The 17,397-nt window shown below is 44.7% G+C and overlaps 1 protein-coding gene across 2 annotated transcripts in view; it reads right to left on the bottom strand.

Moving 5' to 3' along the window:
- ARAP3 (ArfGAP with RhoGAP domain, ankyrin repeat and PH domain 3) overlaps positions 1 to 16,706 on the bottom strand; it is a 217,584-nt gene extending 200,878 nt beyond the window's left edge. For both annotated transcript variants that reach the window (XM_069763631.1, XM_069763633.1), the window contains exon 1: positions 16,558 to 16,706. The gene's annotated coding sequence lies outside the window, so the exon portion shown is untranslated. The remainder of the gene's footprint in view (positions 1 to 16,557) is intronic.
- Positions 16,707 to 17,397: the final 691 nt, after the last annotated feature.

Here is a 17,397-nt window from a genome sequence, read left to right as displayed (position 1 = left end):
ACCGCGCATGCGCGGCCGGAACTCCGCCCCCACCTCCCTGCAACTTACAATGGGGCAGTGGATGCGCCGGAAAAATGCATCCGCTGCACCCATTGTGCAATGCAGCAAACGCTAGCGTCGGAATCTCTCCCCGACGCATTGCGACGGGGAGATTCCGACGCTAGTGTGAAAGAAGCCTAAGAGGGATCATAAATGATCTCGCTAGCTAATAAAAATAGTAAAAATAGTGGCATTTCTCTTTAAGCTCATTAAAAAGACATTATATTTATGGTACAGTCATCTACATAAGTAGCAAAAAGCAGCTGGGATTAGGTGTAACCACATGAAAGGCACCAGATCAGACGCTTCTAAGGGAGGGGGCATGTGACACAGCGCCTTTACGCTTCATCTACTCTATACAAGGCTCTATGCAGTAAAGTTGGAGAAGCCTCATACAAGACGGGTCTACAAACAAACATGATATGATTCTAGATCTAACATGAACAATGCGCTCAGTCTTACGGATTCTCATGCGTATCGAAAAAAAATTAAAAAAGCTTTTTTTTTTCTGTCCCTCGCCCACTGTTCACAGGTCTTTGAAACTGACTCCCACTACAAATATACAAGGATCTATTATTTTGGCTCCTGTACTGTGTTCTTGTTTTATGGTGTGGCTTGGTACAAAATACATGTCAACACTTGCTCAGGGCCTGGACATGATCAGTGTTACTGGGGATAGAAGCCATAAGAAGGCAGGTTCTTAACGCATCGGAAAAATAATTGCTACCATCATTGTCTGTAGCCACATGAAAACAATGGAGAGGTTGTGGTTTCTCGTTTCCTCAATAAGATGACTCAAGTTATGCTTTGGCTGTCCATACACATTATTACTGATGGGGTCCCACTGAAAAGGTGTTATCAAATATTACTGGATGGGGCAAACGGGGCTTTTTTGTGTCGAGGAGAATTTTTAAGAGCATTAATACTGAAGGGGGCACTCTTGGGGAATTACTACTAAAGCCACATGATAAGGAGTAGCGATGGTTGTATATCCTGCGGCACTACTAATGTTATATATTATGCGACCTGTCCGTGCCCCAGGATATACGTTGGTCTTACCACTCGCGAACTCAGAATTCGCGTACGGGAGCATGTGCGGGACATTGGCGCGGCCAGGACGGTGTCCGCGTCGGCGGATCTCAAAACTATCCCCCATCACTTTAAGTTACATCACAACTGTAATGAGAAATTACTTAAGGTGCGGGGGATTGATGCGCTCCATCTGGGTGTCAGAGGTGGGGATAATAAAAAAAGATTAGCACAGATTGAAACTAAGTGGATCGTTATGCTCGACACTGTGACCCCTAAAGGTCTTAACGAGTCCCTTAGTTTCGCTCCCTACCTCTAGTCTACTATGCCTTTCTCTCTTAGGCCGGTTTCACACGTCAGTGTCTCGGGTACGTGAGGTGACAGTTTCCTCACGTACCGGAGACACTGACACATGTAGACACATAAAAATCAATGCATCTGTGCAGATATCATTGATTTTTTGCGGACCGTGTCTCCGTGTACCAAACACGGAGACATGTCAGTGTTCGTGGGAGCGCACGGATTACACGGACCCATTAAAGTCAATGGGTCCATGTAAAACACGTACCACACACGGACGTTGTCCGTGTGCAGTCCGTGTGCCGTGCAGGAGACAGCGCTACATTAAGCGCTGTCCCCCCCACATGGTGCTGAAGCCGCGATTCATATCTTCCCTGCAGCAGCATTTGCTGCAGAGAAAATATGAATAATAGTGTTTAAAATAAAGATCTATGTGCCCCCGCCCTCCCACCCCCTGTGCGCCCTCCCCCACCCCCTGTGCGCCCCCCGCTGTTCTGAAAATACTCACCCAGCTCCCTCGTTGGCTGTCGCTGCTTCCTGTTCTGGCCGCATCTTCTCCTGTATGCGGTCACGTGGGGCCGCTCATTTACAGTAATGAATATGCAGCTCCACCTCCCATAGGGGTGGAGCCACATATTCATTACTGTAATCGGCGGCCCCACGTGACCACATACAGGAGAAGATGCGGCCAGAACAGGAAGCAGCGACAGCCAACGAGGGAGCTGGGTGAGTATTTTCAGAACAGCGGAGGGGCGCACAATGGGTGGGAGGGTGGGGGGCACATAGATCTTTATTTTAAACACTATTACTCATATCTTCTCTACAGCAAACACTGCTGCAGGGAAGATATGAATCGCGGCTTCAGCACCAGATGCTGGTACGTGTGGTACCCAGCACGGTGCGTGTGGTACCCAGTGGGCACACGGGCGGCACACGTGTGCCGCACGTGTGCCACACTGATGTGCCACAGAAACGTAGGGGCACACGGACACAGATAATTCCGGTACCGATTTTTTCCGGTACTGGAATTATCTGGACGTGTGAAACCGGCCTTAGCGGTGTGTCCCATCTTCATTTTTCATTAGGGTCCCTCCGGTGGGCTTTCTGTTTTGTTTTTATCTTGTTTTTAATCTGTTCTTCTTTTTCCTTTTTTATTATCAGTAATTACTTCTATGTGAGCCCTGTTTTGTGGTCCTCCTTGTCCTTGGTCGCGTCACTCATCCATTAACAGCTGCCATCGTCATCTGAGCCTGCTACATGTGTGGACTATGCTTGAAGGATTCTGATCACCAAGCGCCTTTTTAAAGCCCACGGAATGATTTGTAGTACACGTCATGTGACCCCGGTCTTATGATGGACTAGACTATGAATTGCTATTTTCACTGTGCACACCGAGATATATTCTGTCACATATGTTTGTACATTTTATTAATATGGCCATATTTATCTGAGGGCTTGCGGCGCCGATGTTATATTTATTATTCTGTCTTATTATCCATCTCACTTCCTTCTACCACATTACCTTTTGGCACGCCCCCTCGTGGCCGTGCGCATCGCCCTGCGTGCAGGCGGCTCTGACATGTGGACGGGTGCCCTTTCCGTCTTGTGCTCAGGTCCGGAACTTGTTTTCCTGGCCTCCGTGCTTGGCTGGGCGCCAGATCCTCCTGTCGGGCTTCCCCGCCGCAGTGCGCATGCGCCGACAGCGCTACTTGGATTGGCGGTTACCGGACATGTGACCGAGGTCAGGGGGGTTATAGGCAGGTCCTGCTCCACCAGATCACATATCCCCTTGAGGAAGCGGCGTGTTTACGCTGCGAAACGCGCGTCGGGGCGTACCCACCGGCGGGACCCCTTCACCTTTCTCCCCCATCTGCATGGGTAAGCAAATAATTCAGGTTTCATCACTGTTGCAGGGGTTACCCTAGCCATCAGTGCACACTGGCTCTATACCTTGTGCTAGGTACTGTCACAGCTGTGACTTTCTTTGCCCATGCTATTACCTCTTGCCATATGGTATGTTATATATAGTTCAGGTTTCACCGTTGTCACAGGGGCTATCCTAGCTGTTAGTGTGCACTTGCTCCATACCTTTTGCTAGGTCCTGTGTACGGTTTGTCGTACACAGGTTAGGTGTCTCCGCTGTTACAGGGGTTACCCTAGCCGTTAGTGTGCACTTTCTCCTTACCTTCCGCTAGGTCCTGTCACAGTTGTGACCTCTTTTCCCCATGTACCTATCCCTTACCATATGGTGCTTACCGCTTACAGCTGTATTATGACCATCTTTTATATTATGCCGGGGTGGTGAGATGTAGGGCGTTTATTGGTTTTTGTCCCCCTTTCTATGCTATGTCGTGGTATACAATGTGATTATTACTGATGTCCAAAAAAAAAAATTTGTTTTACTTTTTTGTACTAATAAAGATTGTCTTATTTATATATTTACTATATGCTCCTGGTTCTCCTCCTTTTCTTGCATTTAGTGTTTCGAGCGATTATAAATATAATCTGGGTTATTACCATACATACTAGTACTCCTTCCCAGATTCTGTTGATATGTATTCAGAATCCCGGCTGGTATGATAAGGAGTTTGTGTAGTTTGGGAATAAATGATGATGGTGATGGAAATGTGAGAAGTAAAACGTGTCTTGTATTTCAAACTTTGCAGATAGGAGTCATCACGAAGGTCTGCACGATATGGAAAAGATGAGGAAAGTGAACAACTCCAATCAGAAGGAATGTCAACTGACTTCAGAGTGTACGTGGCACAGCGCATGACGTCACTGCCATACGCCCACACATGTTGACATTAGCTGCTGGAATATTCACTGCTCCCCATGCCCGAGACTATGGGCGTGGGGAGCAGAGTATATTCATTGTCTTAAATAGTGGGTACACATGTTAGCCCCAGCGCCGTATTCTGCTACTTGTAACCCTGCTCCTCCTCCTACTTATTCTTACTTGCTCAACATACGCTGTTCCAATTCTTTCATTTGAGTGGCCACTAAAATTACTAGAAGTGATGAAATCGATCTATACAGTCATTAGTCACTGAGGAAACATGTTGGCTGCAGTCAGATGACTGAAGGACAGGACGCCAATGCTTCGGATGCTGTGTCTTTGGAGAGGTAACAATTCTTTCTTTATTTTACAATGATCGCTTCCCTCTGACCAATTTTAAAGGGAAGGTGTAAAATCCCTTTAAAACAGTTTCAACCTGCAGCTTCACTTGGAGCACACTGACATTTTTTATTCTGGGATCCATCAGATAATACCTTTGTATGCCTCAAAGCCATACAGAAAGCACGCTGCCCCTAAATCTAATCTACACAAAGCTTTGAATTGATAACCCCTCCCGGTATATCTGGTAATCTCACACATTATATAAGAAAAGTAAAAGTATGTGTGAAATTAAGTAAATTTCCAATAAAAAAAAAAACAAACATTTAAAATAATGCCTCATGCTGAGTTCACTCATATTGGCATTTGTGGAAGCGCCCCCTAGTGTTTCTAAAGAGTCCTGATTCTGATGTAAGGAGAAGACCCGGACCAGGCCTACCTACTCCGTGATGGATCCGGAACGGTCAGGGCTGTCATCTAGGTTTCATGGGGGAAAGCTTAAAGCCTCGGACCGACCTCTGCACCTAGGAGTAGGGGGCGTGGCTAAGATAAAAGGGCCACAGCGCGTGGCAAATCAGTTAGTTGCTATGGGAACGTGCATCACACAGGAGGGCAGTGTCAGGGCTTCTGCGGGGGATGGGCTACTGCCAGAGCGGGCAAAAACCAGCAGAGGCTAAAAGCTGTTAACAGAGACTGCCGACAACGGCGTACCTGGTCCCCGCTGACATCGCTGACCGTGAGTGACAGGACGCCCAGTCAGGACATAAGCCTGCGCACGCACCAATGGGAGAATTGGGACACCCGCTGTGAGGGGTTTCCCTGTGTACCTGAATCGAGTTGCTCATTGTCCCTGTACGCTGATAGGGGGAAAGACTGTGCTCTGTCCGGCTCATCGTTTCCTGAGACACCCATCACCGACCGGCCCACGAGGAATCACCGCCGCCGCCAGGATCCAGGACGCCATCTTTTCCAGGACCATACTGGACCCCTTACGCGCCACTGCTTTGGCGCCAACGTCCACATCCTTAACTAACCGCATTCTGAAGTCGTCAGACTGATAAGTTTGCTATCCTTGAACTTACTACCCTACGCTTCACACCCGCTTCCCCTAAGTTACGTCCCCTGTGTTCCTTTACATTGTTTTATCTGTTGTCTCCCTGCGAGGAATATATACCATATTTTCTGGCATATAAGATGACTTTTTAACCCCTAAAAATTTTCCCAAAAGTCGGGGGTCGTCTTATGCGCCGAGTACGGGTGCACGGAGCGATCCTGGATGGTTCCCAGGGTCTGGAGGAGAGGAGACTCTCCTTCAGGCCCTGGGATCCATATTCTTGTAAAAAATAAAGAATAAAAATAAAAAATATGGATATACTCACCCCTCCGATGATCCCTGGCTCTCAGCGCTGCAAGCGGCAGCCTCCGTTCCTAAGAATGCAGTGAGTGAAGGACCTTCGATGACGTCGCGGTCACATGAGCGGTCACGTGAGCGGTCACGTGACCGCGACGTCATCGAAGGTCCTTCACTCACTGCATTCTTAGGAACGGAGGCTGCCGCTTGCAGCGCTGAGAGCCAGGGTCCGTCGGAGGGGTGAGTATATCCATATTTTTTATTTTTATTCTTTATTTTTTACATGAATATGGATCCTAGGGCCTGAAGGAGAGTCTCCTCTCCTCCAGACCCTGGGAACCACACGCCGTATAAGATGACCCCCGTCTTATACGGCGGGTATATCCCAAATTCCATATTTTATATGGAAAAGTTGGGGGTCGTCTAATACGCCCAGTCGTCTTATACACTAGAAAATACGGTACCTGTTAAATTAAACCCCACGTTAACACTTGCTCTGCCTCCTACCCATTACTGCATCTTCCTACCTGCTCACACTGACATCCAACTTCAACCAGCAGGTAGAGGAGAACATATAGACGCTTTGTGCATTTTTATGTTTTGTCTCATCACTGTGCAGGAATACCTCCTTACCTACCGAAGAAACTATTCGAGTAAGTTCACATTAGCCATTTTTTCAGAATTTTTTTTGTGCAGCAAAACCTGATCTCTTTGCACAGAAAAAAGCTGGAGAAAAAAAAAGTACATTTTTCTTAGTTTTCCATGGTCTTCCTTGCGCTTTCTTCTGTGGTTTTGGCAAATTAGATTTGTCTCTTGTGCATACTGATAAAGTTTAGTGTTCCATAGAATCAGTTTTTCGCACAAAAAAAAAAAACACAGCGAAACCTGATATTTGCATTTTGGGTGAGTTTTTTTGTGCAGTTTTCACCACCCATTCATGTCAATGTGTGAAAAACGCAGAAAAAACGCGGAAAGTAGTGACATACTCCATTGTCCAAAAAATCATGCAAAGCACAAAATCCTGATGACAAAAACAAACAAGGTGTGTGCAAGAGATTTCTGAAATCTCATAGGCTTTGCTGGTACTGTAAAGCGCAGCTGAAAATTAGAATAAAAAACTCTGCAAAAACGCCTAGGAAAAGAACATCACGCCAACCATTAAGCATGGGGGTGGATCAATCATGGTTTGGGGTTCTGTTGCAGCCAATAGCATGGGGAACATTTAATGGATAGAGGGAAGAAAGAATTAACTGAAATTTCAACAAATAACACCATCTGTAAAAAAGCTGAAATTGAAAAGAGGATGGCTTCTATAAATGGATAACGATCCTAAACACACATCAAAATCCACAATAGACGACCTCAAAAGGTACAAGCTGAAGGTTTTTCAATGGTCCTCACAGTCCCCTAATCTGAGTCTGTGGACAGGAGTCTTTTATAAAGGTGACTATGTTGTTTTTAATGCAGTTGATTACAAGCGTCTAACGGTCTGTAGGAGCCAGAACTCTTAATGGTTGGTAGGGGATCAAATACTTATCTCTCACTGCAAAATGCAAATAAATGTGTATAATTTATACAATGTGATTTTCTGGATTATATTTTTGATATTCTATCTCTCAATGTTAAAATCAACCTACCCTTAAAATTATAGACTGTTCATGTCTTTGTCAGTAGGCAAACTTACAAAATCATATATGTATAGCCTAAAATAGACAATGTTTTTTAGGTACTGGCATTATTGGCATAAATGACACTGTAAGTTCATTAACAAGCTGGGAATTGTGTCCATAAGATGGACAAGACGATACAGTTGCATGAATATTCTCGCCATGATGTTGAGCATTGCCATGTAGGACATGAGGGTCTTGTGTTTGTTTCTCATCTCCTCTGTGCCACCTTTGTGCCAGCTTCCCATGCTAGCTAACAATAGACTTCCTCTACATTGAGAAGTTTTGCTATTTCAACCCACCCAGTATAGGACCAACTACTGCTGGAGATCTTTGATCAAGCCTGACTCTAGGATAGGTTCCCCATCATTCTTGCCACCTCTTTTGCAGATAGAAGGTCCCCGATGAAGGAGTTCCTGTTTGTATCGTATGGTTGTACCCAGTGTCAGGGGGAAGAAGAGCAGCACTATCAGCCTAAAAAAGTCTACGCAACCACAAAGAAACAAAATTTCATCAGATTTTTAGCTTCACTCTAAAAAGGGAAGTTAAAGATACATGCAAAATAAAGAAGAATGCTGGTAATATGTGGCATCTCACGATGAACGCCACCGCTGTGTGTGACCTGGGGGTTAGTGCGTGGCTGCAACTCACAATCAGTCCTAAAAACTCCCATGGAACAATAGTGCCCTGTGCGGAGATAATGGCTCCTCACTGGAACCAAAGGGTTAAACTGTAAACAGGCGACCAACCATTCTCTGACTTGGCAAAAGTTTAATCAGTGGCTTCCTGTAACTCCCAGAGGTCAGAGGCTACGGGGGTTTTAAGTGCATGTCCAGTTACCATTTTTCTTTTCCAACTCTACAGTGCTGTTTCCTGCTGAAAGAATAGTGGGCTTATTTTAGGAAATCCCTTTTTCTTCCTTTTCGACTTTCTACACCGAGATTGTGGATAAATATGTCTATTATGCTTAGATTAGGTTTTCCCTTTGCGATATTAAATATGGAAGTGGCTCATTAATATCATGAATGTCATCACATCCACAAATGGGTGTCCGCGAAATTCCCTGGAATACATGTATGGAAGGGTGGGAGGGCAGGGTAAGGGTCTCACAAGATTATTAGCACTTGTGAGAGGTGTAACTGGGCATTCATCCTGTTTAAGAAAGCCAAAATGTACAACAGGGCGAACCAGAGGTGAAGAGTCGCCATATACAGTACAGACCAAAAGTTTGGACACACCTTCTCATTTGAAGATTTTTCTGTATTTTCATGACTATGAAAATTGTACATTCACACTGAAGGCATCAAAACTATGAATAATAATCTTTATTTTTATATGGCGCTAACATATTCCGCAGCGCTTTACAGTTTAACACATGTGGAATTATATACTTAACAAAAAAGTGTGAAACAACTGAAATTATGTCTTATATTCCAGGTTCTTCAAAGTAGCCACCTTTTGCTTTGATGACTGCTTTGCACACTCTTGATGAGCTTCAAGAGGTAGTCATCGGGAAAGGTCTTCCAACAATCTTGAAGGAGTTCCCAGAGATGCTTAGCACTTGTTGGCCCTTTTGCCTTCACTCTGCGGTCCAGCTCACCCCAAACCATCTCGATTGGGTTCAGGTCTGGTGACTGTGGAGGCCAGGTCATCTGGTGTAGCACCCCATCACTCTCCTCCTTGGTCAAATAGCCCTTACACAGCCTGGATGTGTGTTTGGGGTCATTCTCCTGTTGAAAAATAAATGATGGTCCAACTAAATGCAAACCGGATGGAATAGCATGCCACTGCAAGATGCTGTGGTAGCCATGCTGGTTCAGTATGCCTTCAATTTTGAATAAATCCCCAACAGTGTCACCAGCAAAGCCCCCCCCCACACCATCACACCTCCACCTCCATGCTTCACGGTGGGAACCAGGCATGTAGAGTCCATCTGTTCACCTTTTCTGCATCGCACAAAGACACGGTGGTTGGAACCAAAGATCTCAAATTTGGACTCATCAGACCAAAGCACAGATTTCCACTGGTCTAATGTCCATTCCTTGTGTTCTTTAGCCCAAACAAGTCTCTTCTGGTTGTTGCCTTTCCTTAGCAGTGGTTTCCTAGCAGCTATTTTACCATGAAGGCCTGCTGCACAAAGTCTCCTCTTAACATAGTAACATAGTAACATAGTAACATAGTTAGTAAGGCCGAAAAAAGACATTTGTCCATCCAGTTCAGCCTATATTCCATCATAATAAATCCCCAGATCTACGTCCTTCTACAGAACCTAATTGTATGATACAATATTGTTCTGCTCCAGGAGACATCCAGGCCTCTCTTGAACCCCTCGACTGAGTTCGCCATCACCACCTCCTCAGGCAAGCAATTCCAGATTCTCACTGCCCTAACAGTAAAGAATCCTCTTCTATGTTGGTGGAAAAACCTTCTCTCCTCCAGACGCAAAGAATGCCCCCTTGTGCCCGTCACCTTCCTTGGTATAAACAGATCCTCAGCGAGATATTTGTATTGTCCCCTTATATACTTAAACATGGTTATTAGATCGCCCCTCAGTCGTCTTTTTTCTAGACTAAATAATCCTAATTTCGCTAATCTATCTGGGTATTGTAGTTCTCCCATCCCCTTTATTAATTTTGTTGCCCTCCTTTGTACTCTCTCTAGTTCCATTATATCCTTCCTGAGCACCGGTGCCCAAAACTGGACACAGTACTCCATGTGTGGTCTAACTAGGGATTTGTACAGAGGCAGTATAATGCTCTCATCATGTGTATCCAGACCTCTTTTAATGCACCCCATGATCCTGTTTGCCTTGGCAGCTGCTGCCTGGCACTGGCTGCTCCAGGTAAGTTTATCATTAACTAGGATCCCAAAGTCCTTCTCCCTGTCAGATTTACCCAGTGGTTTCCCATTCAGTTGTAGAGATGTGTCTGCTGCTAGAACACTGTATGGCATTGACCTGGTCTCTAATCTGAGCTGCTGTTAACCTGCGATTTCAGAGGCTGGTGACTCGGATAAACTTATCCTCAGAAGCAGAGGTGACCCTTGGTCTTCCTTTCCTGGGGCGGTCCTCATGTGAGCCAGTTTCTTTATAGCGCTTGATGGTTTTTGCCACTGCACTTGGGGACACTTTCAAAGTTTTCCCAATTTTTCGGACTGACTGACCTTCATTTCTTAAAGTAATGATGGTCACTCGTTTTTCTTTACTTAGCTGCTTTTTTCTTGCCATAATACAAATTCTAACAGTCTATTCAGTAGGACTATCAGCTGTGTATCCACCAGACTTCTGCACAACACAACTGATGGTCCCAACCCCATTTATAAGGCAAGAAATCCCACTTATTAAATCTGACAGGGTACACCTGTGAAATGAAAACCATTCCCGGTGACTACCTCTTGAAGCTCATCAAGAGAATGCCAAGAGTGTGCAAAGCAGTCATCAGAGCAAAAGGTGGCTAGTCTTTGAAGAACCTAGAATATAAGACATATTTTCAGTTTCACACTTTTTTGTTATATATAATTCCACATGTGTTAATTCATAGTTTTGATGCCTTCAGTGTGAATGTACAATTTTAGTCATGAAAATACAGAAAAATCTTTAAATGAGAAGGTGTGTCCAAACTTTGTTCTGTAGGTGTTAACGGTAAATCAGGGGTATTCCATCATTAAATGTTGGTGGGCTTCTGGCCACCGATACTAAGAATATAGGAGCCACAATGAATCAGCATGATGGCCCTTTCTTTATATGAATTCTCTGTCTGGGAAGCCACTGAGAAGTGATCACTAGAGATCTGATTGTCACCCAGCAGCACTGGCGACGATTCAATGGCACCCACTGAGGTATGATTGTCGATAGTCTACCAGTAAAATGTCTACCATGACTGTCACTTTAGGAAGGTTAAAGGGGTTCTCCTAGCTTTTATAAGGGATCACATCACTTGTGGAGAAAATGCCATGTTTTCAGTGGCCCTTTTCCTATGTTTTTTTTTTGCTAACGCTGCCAGATGATTCCTGGGAGTCAATAGAGAGATAATAAACTCACACACACTCATACATGTACATTGTGTGTTTTCTCAGGAACCGGCACAGAAAAAGAGAGCCCCTGAAGAAGAATAGTATGAGGGCCCTTTGTAGTCCAACAGTTCATCACATTGTGCCACTATGTGTCGGGGACAGAAGCGATTTACTGCTTTGGAGATAGAAGTGGACCCATCACCTCCTGTGCCCCCTTGCGGAGACACAGCTAGCACCAATGATATGTCCGCCCCCTAATACAATGTGTAATGCAGTAGTACCAGGCTGTTTTCTACCTCTGTTCATTATCTCCAGTAGCTACAAGCTTTTCATATATTGGTGACACATACTTTATGTGGAAACTTCAAAGGTCAAGACTTCTCCAGATGATGCAAGAACTAGGAGAAGAATCAGCACTCGGCTCCTGGAGTCATGCACCACTCATAAAAACAATGCAATAAGGGGTAAAGCTCTGGTCTGTACAAGGAGCGTCTAAAATAATGCATCAAAAGGTGAGAAAACATGTAAATTGTCTAAAAATTGGCAGCTGACACAGAGATTTCTCATCTGATACAACCTAGGAGTCCTCATAAGGTTCATCACCGTATTTACACAATTCAGTAAATATTGTAATCCAAGAAGTACACAGCGTCTGCAAAGTGAGATTCTGGTTTGGCTATTATCCTAAGTCATGTGACAAGGCTCGTTAAAGAGACACTGACTGTTAGGATGGCTACTTTCAATAGGTGTCACTAGAGTTCTGAAGAGACAGTAAATATTGTAAGAATGTATCACAAGAAGTAGAAGGAATCAGAGCCACAGCACATACATCACACATCATACAGCACATGCATCACACATCATACAGCACATACATCACACATCATACAGCACATACATCACACATCATAGAGCACATACATCACACATCATACAGCACATGCATCACACATCATACAGCACATGCATCACACATCATACAGCACACACATCACACATCATACAGCACACACATCATACAGCACACACATCACACATCATACAGCACATACATCACACATCATACAGCACATGCATCACACATCATACAACACATACATCACACATCATACAGCACACACATCACACATCATAGAGCACATACATCACACATCATACAGCACATGCATCACACATCATACAGCACATACATCACACATCATAGAGCACATACATCACACATCATACAGCACATGCATCACACATCATACAGCACATACATCACACATCATACAGCACACACATCACACATCATACAGCACATGCATCACACATCATACAACACATACATCACACATCATACATCACATACATCACACATCATAGAGCACATACATCACACATCATACAGCACATACATCACACATCATACAGCACATGCATCACACATCATACAGCACATGCATCACACATCATACAGCACACACATCACACACCATACAGCACACACATCATACAGCACACACATCACACATCATACAGCACATACATCACACATCATACAGCACATGTATCACACATCATACAGCACATGCATCACACATAATACAGCACATACATCACACATCATACAGCACATACATCACACATCATCAGTATCAGATCAGACCAATCAGTATCAGATCAGACCAATCAGCATCAGATCAGACCAATCAGTATCAGGTCAGACCTATCAGTATCAGATCAGACCAATCAGTATCAGATCAGACCAATCAGTATCAGGTCAGACCAATCAGTATCAGATCAGACCCAATCAGTATCAGATCAGACCCCAATCAGTATCAGATCAGACTTAATCAGTATCAGATCAGACCAATCAGTATCAGGTCAGACCAATCAGTATCAGATCAGACCCAATCAGTATCAGATCAGACCCCAATCAGTATCAGATCAGACTTAATCAGTATCAGATCAGACCAATCAGTATCAGGTCAGACCTATCAGTATCAGATCAGACCAATCAGTATCAGATCAGACCCAATCAGTATCAGATCAGACCAATCAGTATCAGATCAGACCCAATCAGTATCAGATCAGACCCCAATCAGTATTAGATCAGACCAATCAGTATCAGATCAGACCCAATCAGTATCAGATCAGACACAATCAGTATCTGATCAGACCCCAATCAGTATCAGATCAGACCCCAATCAGTATCAGATCAGACCCAATCAGTATCAGATCAGACCCTAATCAGTATCAGATCAGACCCTAATCAGTATCTGATCAGACCCCAATCAGTATCAGATCAGACCTAGCAGTATTAGATCAGACCAATCAGTATCAGATCAGACCCAATCAGTATCAGATCAGACCCAATCAGTATCAGATCAGACCCAATCAGTATCAGATCAGACCCAATCAGTATCAGATCAGACCCAATCAGTATCAGATCAGACCCAATCAGTATCAGATCACCAATTGATTATCATACTAGCCCAAGGACAATCAGAATCATTGTGTTTCCCCAAAATTTAGACCTCGGCTATTATTAGATCAGATACAAAAATTATTATACCACATCTAAGCACAATCAGTATCAAATCTGATCCAATTGTTACCAACTAACAAGGCATTAGATTCTGTCTTTGCAGATCAGGTCAGATGTAACCAGATGACCAGTAACCAGATGTAACCAGATGAAACTGCCCTAACTAAGGTCACCAATGACCTATTAACCGCCAAGAGCAAGCGACACTACTCTGTCCTCCTCCTCCTGGACCTGTCCTCTGCCTTTGACACAGTGGACCATTCCCTGCTGCTGCAGACCCTCTCATCCCTTGGCATCACAGAATTGGCCCTATCCTGGATCTCATCATACCTAACTGACCGTACATTCAGCGTCTCCCACTCACACACCACCTCCTCACCTCGCCCCCTATCTGTCGGAGTCCCGCAAGGTTCAGTCCTAGGACCCCTGCTCTTCTCCATTTACACCTTTGGCCTGGGACAGCTCATAGAATCTCACGGCTTTCAGTATCATCTCTATGCTGATGACACACAGATCTACATCTCTGGACCAGATATCACCTACCTACTAACCAGAATCCCTCAATGTCTGTCTGCTATTTCATCCTTCTTCTCCACTAGATTTCTAAAACTTAACATGGACAAAACAGAATTCATCATCTTTCCCCCATCTCACGCGACCTCCCCAACGAACCTATCCATTACAGTAAACGGCTGCCCACTCTCCCCAGTCCCACAAGCCCGCTGTCTTGGGGTAATCCTTGATGCTGATCTCTCCTTTAAACCACATATCCAAACCCTTTCTACTTCCTGCCGCCTCCAACTCAAAAATATTTCACGGATCCGCACATTCCTAAACCAAGAATCTGCAAAGACCCTAGTCCATGCCCTCATCATCTCCCGCCTTGACTACTGTAACCTCCTGCTCTGTGGCCTCCCCTCTAACACTCTCACACCCCTCCAATCTATTCTAAACTCTGCTGCCCGACTAATCCACCTGTCCCCCCGCTATTCCCCGGCCTCTCCCCTCTGTCAATCCCTGCACTGGCTCCCCATCACCCAGAGACTCCAGTACAAAAGCCTAACCATGACATATAAAGCCATCCACAACCTGTCTCCTCCATACATCTGCGACCTCGTCTCCCGGTACTTTCCTGCACGCAACCTCCGATCCTCACAAGATCTCCTTCTCTACTCCCCTCTTATCTCCTCTTCCCACAATCGCATACAAGATTTCTCTCGTGCATCCCCCCTACTCTGGAACCCTCTACCACAACACATCAGACTCTCGCCTACCATCGAAACCTTCAAAAAGAACCTGAAGACCCACCTCTTCCGACAAGCCTACAACCTGCAGTAACCACCGATCGACCAAACCACTGCATGACCAGCTCTATCCTCACCTACTGTATCCTCACCCATCCCTTGTAGATTGTGAGCCCTCGCGGGCAGGGTCCTCTCTCCTCCTGTACCAGTTATGACTTGTATTGTTAAAGATTATTGTACTTGTTTTATTATGTATACCCCTCCTCACATGTAAAGCGCCATGGAATAAATGGCGCTATAATAATAAATAATAATAATAATAATAATAACCATTATCAGATCCAGGCTCAATCAGCATCAGATCAAACCATTATTATCATAGTAAGCCCCTACACAGTTAAATCTGTTAAAATCCTAATAGATGAGACCAAACCATTATTATATTAAAGCTATGAAAGACAAGCAATCATTATCAGAGCAGATCTAGTCTTTATGAGATCAGGCCAAGCTATTAAATTAGACACAACTTTTATCAAGTCAGAACAAGATCCACTCAGAACCACATCACCCTCAAATATTTACAGATAATATCCAATCTTTATCAGATTTGACCCAATTATATAAATCCAAGTGATTATCAGATCAGACCCATTATAATCAGATCAGATCACATTCAAACCTTGTCAGATCAGCTCCAATCTTTATCAACCAATTATATAAGAACCAGCCATTGCCATGTCAGGACTCAATCATAATCAGATCAGCTCCAATCACTATCACGTCAGATCCAATAAGAATGAGATCACACTCAATGCGATCAGACCAGACCCAATCTGAATGAGATTTTATTCACACATCAATGGATCACAACCGATCTTTAACAGATCAGAATCAATCAGAATTATCATGACCCATCATTATCACATCCAACCTTTAGATGATCCAACCTAATCGTCCTAAATAAAAAGTTGTCAGCCCTGATCCAGTCTACACATCTATACCGATCTGTGATCAGGTAGGATCCATTACAAAGAATTAAAGGATTATCTATACCATGATGAAATAAATGGCCAAAGTCTGTCAGCACAAAGTACTATACATAGACATACAATATATAGATGTAGCAGAGCTGGAGTTGTCATGCCACTACTGCTTTTGTTTCCTGCGTCCATGATGAAGGAATCCACAGACAACAAGCACATGTGCTGACACTGCCCATTGTGACCTCCTCAGCTCTGCTACATCCACCAATACTAGCGATAACTGACCTGAGGGAGAGCCCGGCCCGCAGCCTCCTCTCGCCCGGCGGTGGTGGTCCTCTGTGGTCACAGTCCACACCCCGCAGTCAGGGTCCGGCTCCCCGCTAATTAGCCGGCAGTGGGAGCCGCACAGGGGCCGCTGAGCCTTATTATGGGGGAGGAAGGGAGAAGATGTGCGAGATCCTCACCCCTCCTGTGTGTGAGCCGGTGACGAGCACACACTGCCTCCTCTGGTGTGCTGCAGGCTGTGTGCTGTATATAGGAGTATATAGTGTCTGTGCTGCAGGCTGTGTGCTGTATACAGGAGTATATAGTGTCTGTGCTGCAGGCTGTGTGCAGTATACAGGAGTATATAGTGTCTGTGCTGCAGGCTGTGTGCAGTATACAGGAGTATATAGTGTCTGTGCTGCAGGCTGTGTGCAGTATACAGAAGTATATAGTGTCTGTGCTGCAGGCTGTGTGCAGTATACAGGAGTATATAGTGTCTGTGCTGCAGGCTGTGTGCAGTATACAGGAGTATATAGTGTCTGTGCTGCAGGCTGTGTGCAGTATACAGGAGTATATAGTGTCTGTGCTGCAGGCTGTGTGCTGTATACAGGAGTATATAGTGTCTGTGCTGCAGGCTGTGTGCTGTATACAGGAGTATATAGTGTCTGTGCTGCAGGCTGTGTGCAGTATACAGGAGTATATAGTGTCTGTGCTGCAGGCTGTGTGCTGTATACAGGAGTATATAGTGTCTGTGCTGCAGGCTGTGTGCTGTATACAGGAGTATATAGTGTCTGTGCTGCAGGCTGTGTGCAGTATACAGGAGTATATAGTGTCTGTGCTGCAGGCTGTGTGCAGTATACA

This window comes from Ranitomeya imitator, chromosome 4, assembly GCF_032444005.1.
Source record: "Ranitomeya imitator isolate aRanImi1 chromosome 4, aRanImi1.pri, whole genome shotgun sequence".
Classification (NCBI taxonomy): Eukaryota; Metazoa; Chordata; class Amphibia; order Anura; family Dendrobatidae; genus Ranitomeya; species Ranitomeya imitator.
The sequence above is the reverse complement of the archived record's forward strand: the minus strand, read 5'-3'. Positions and strand labels throughout refer to the sequence as shown.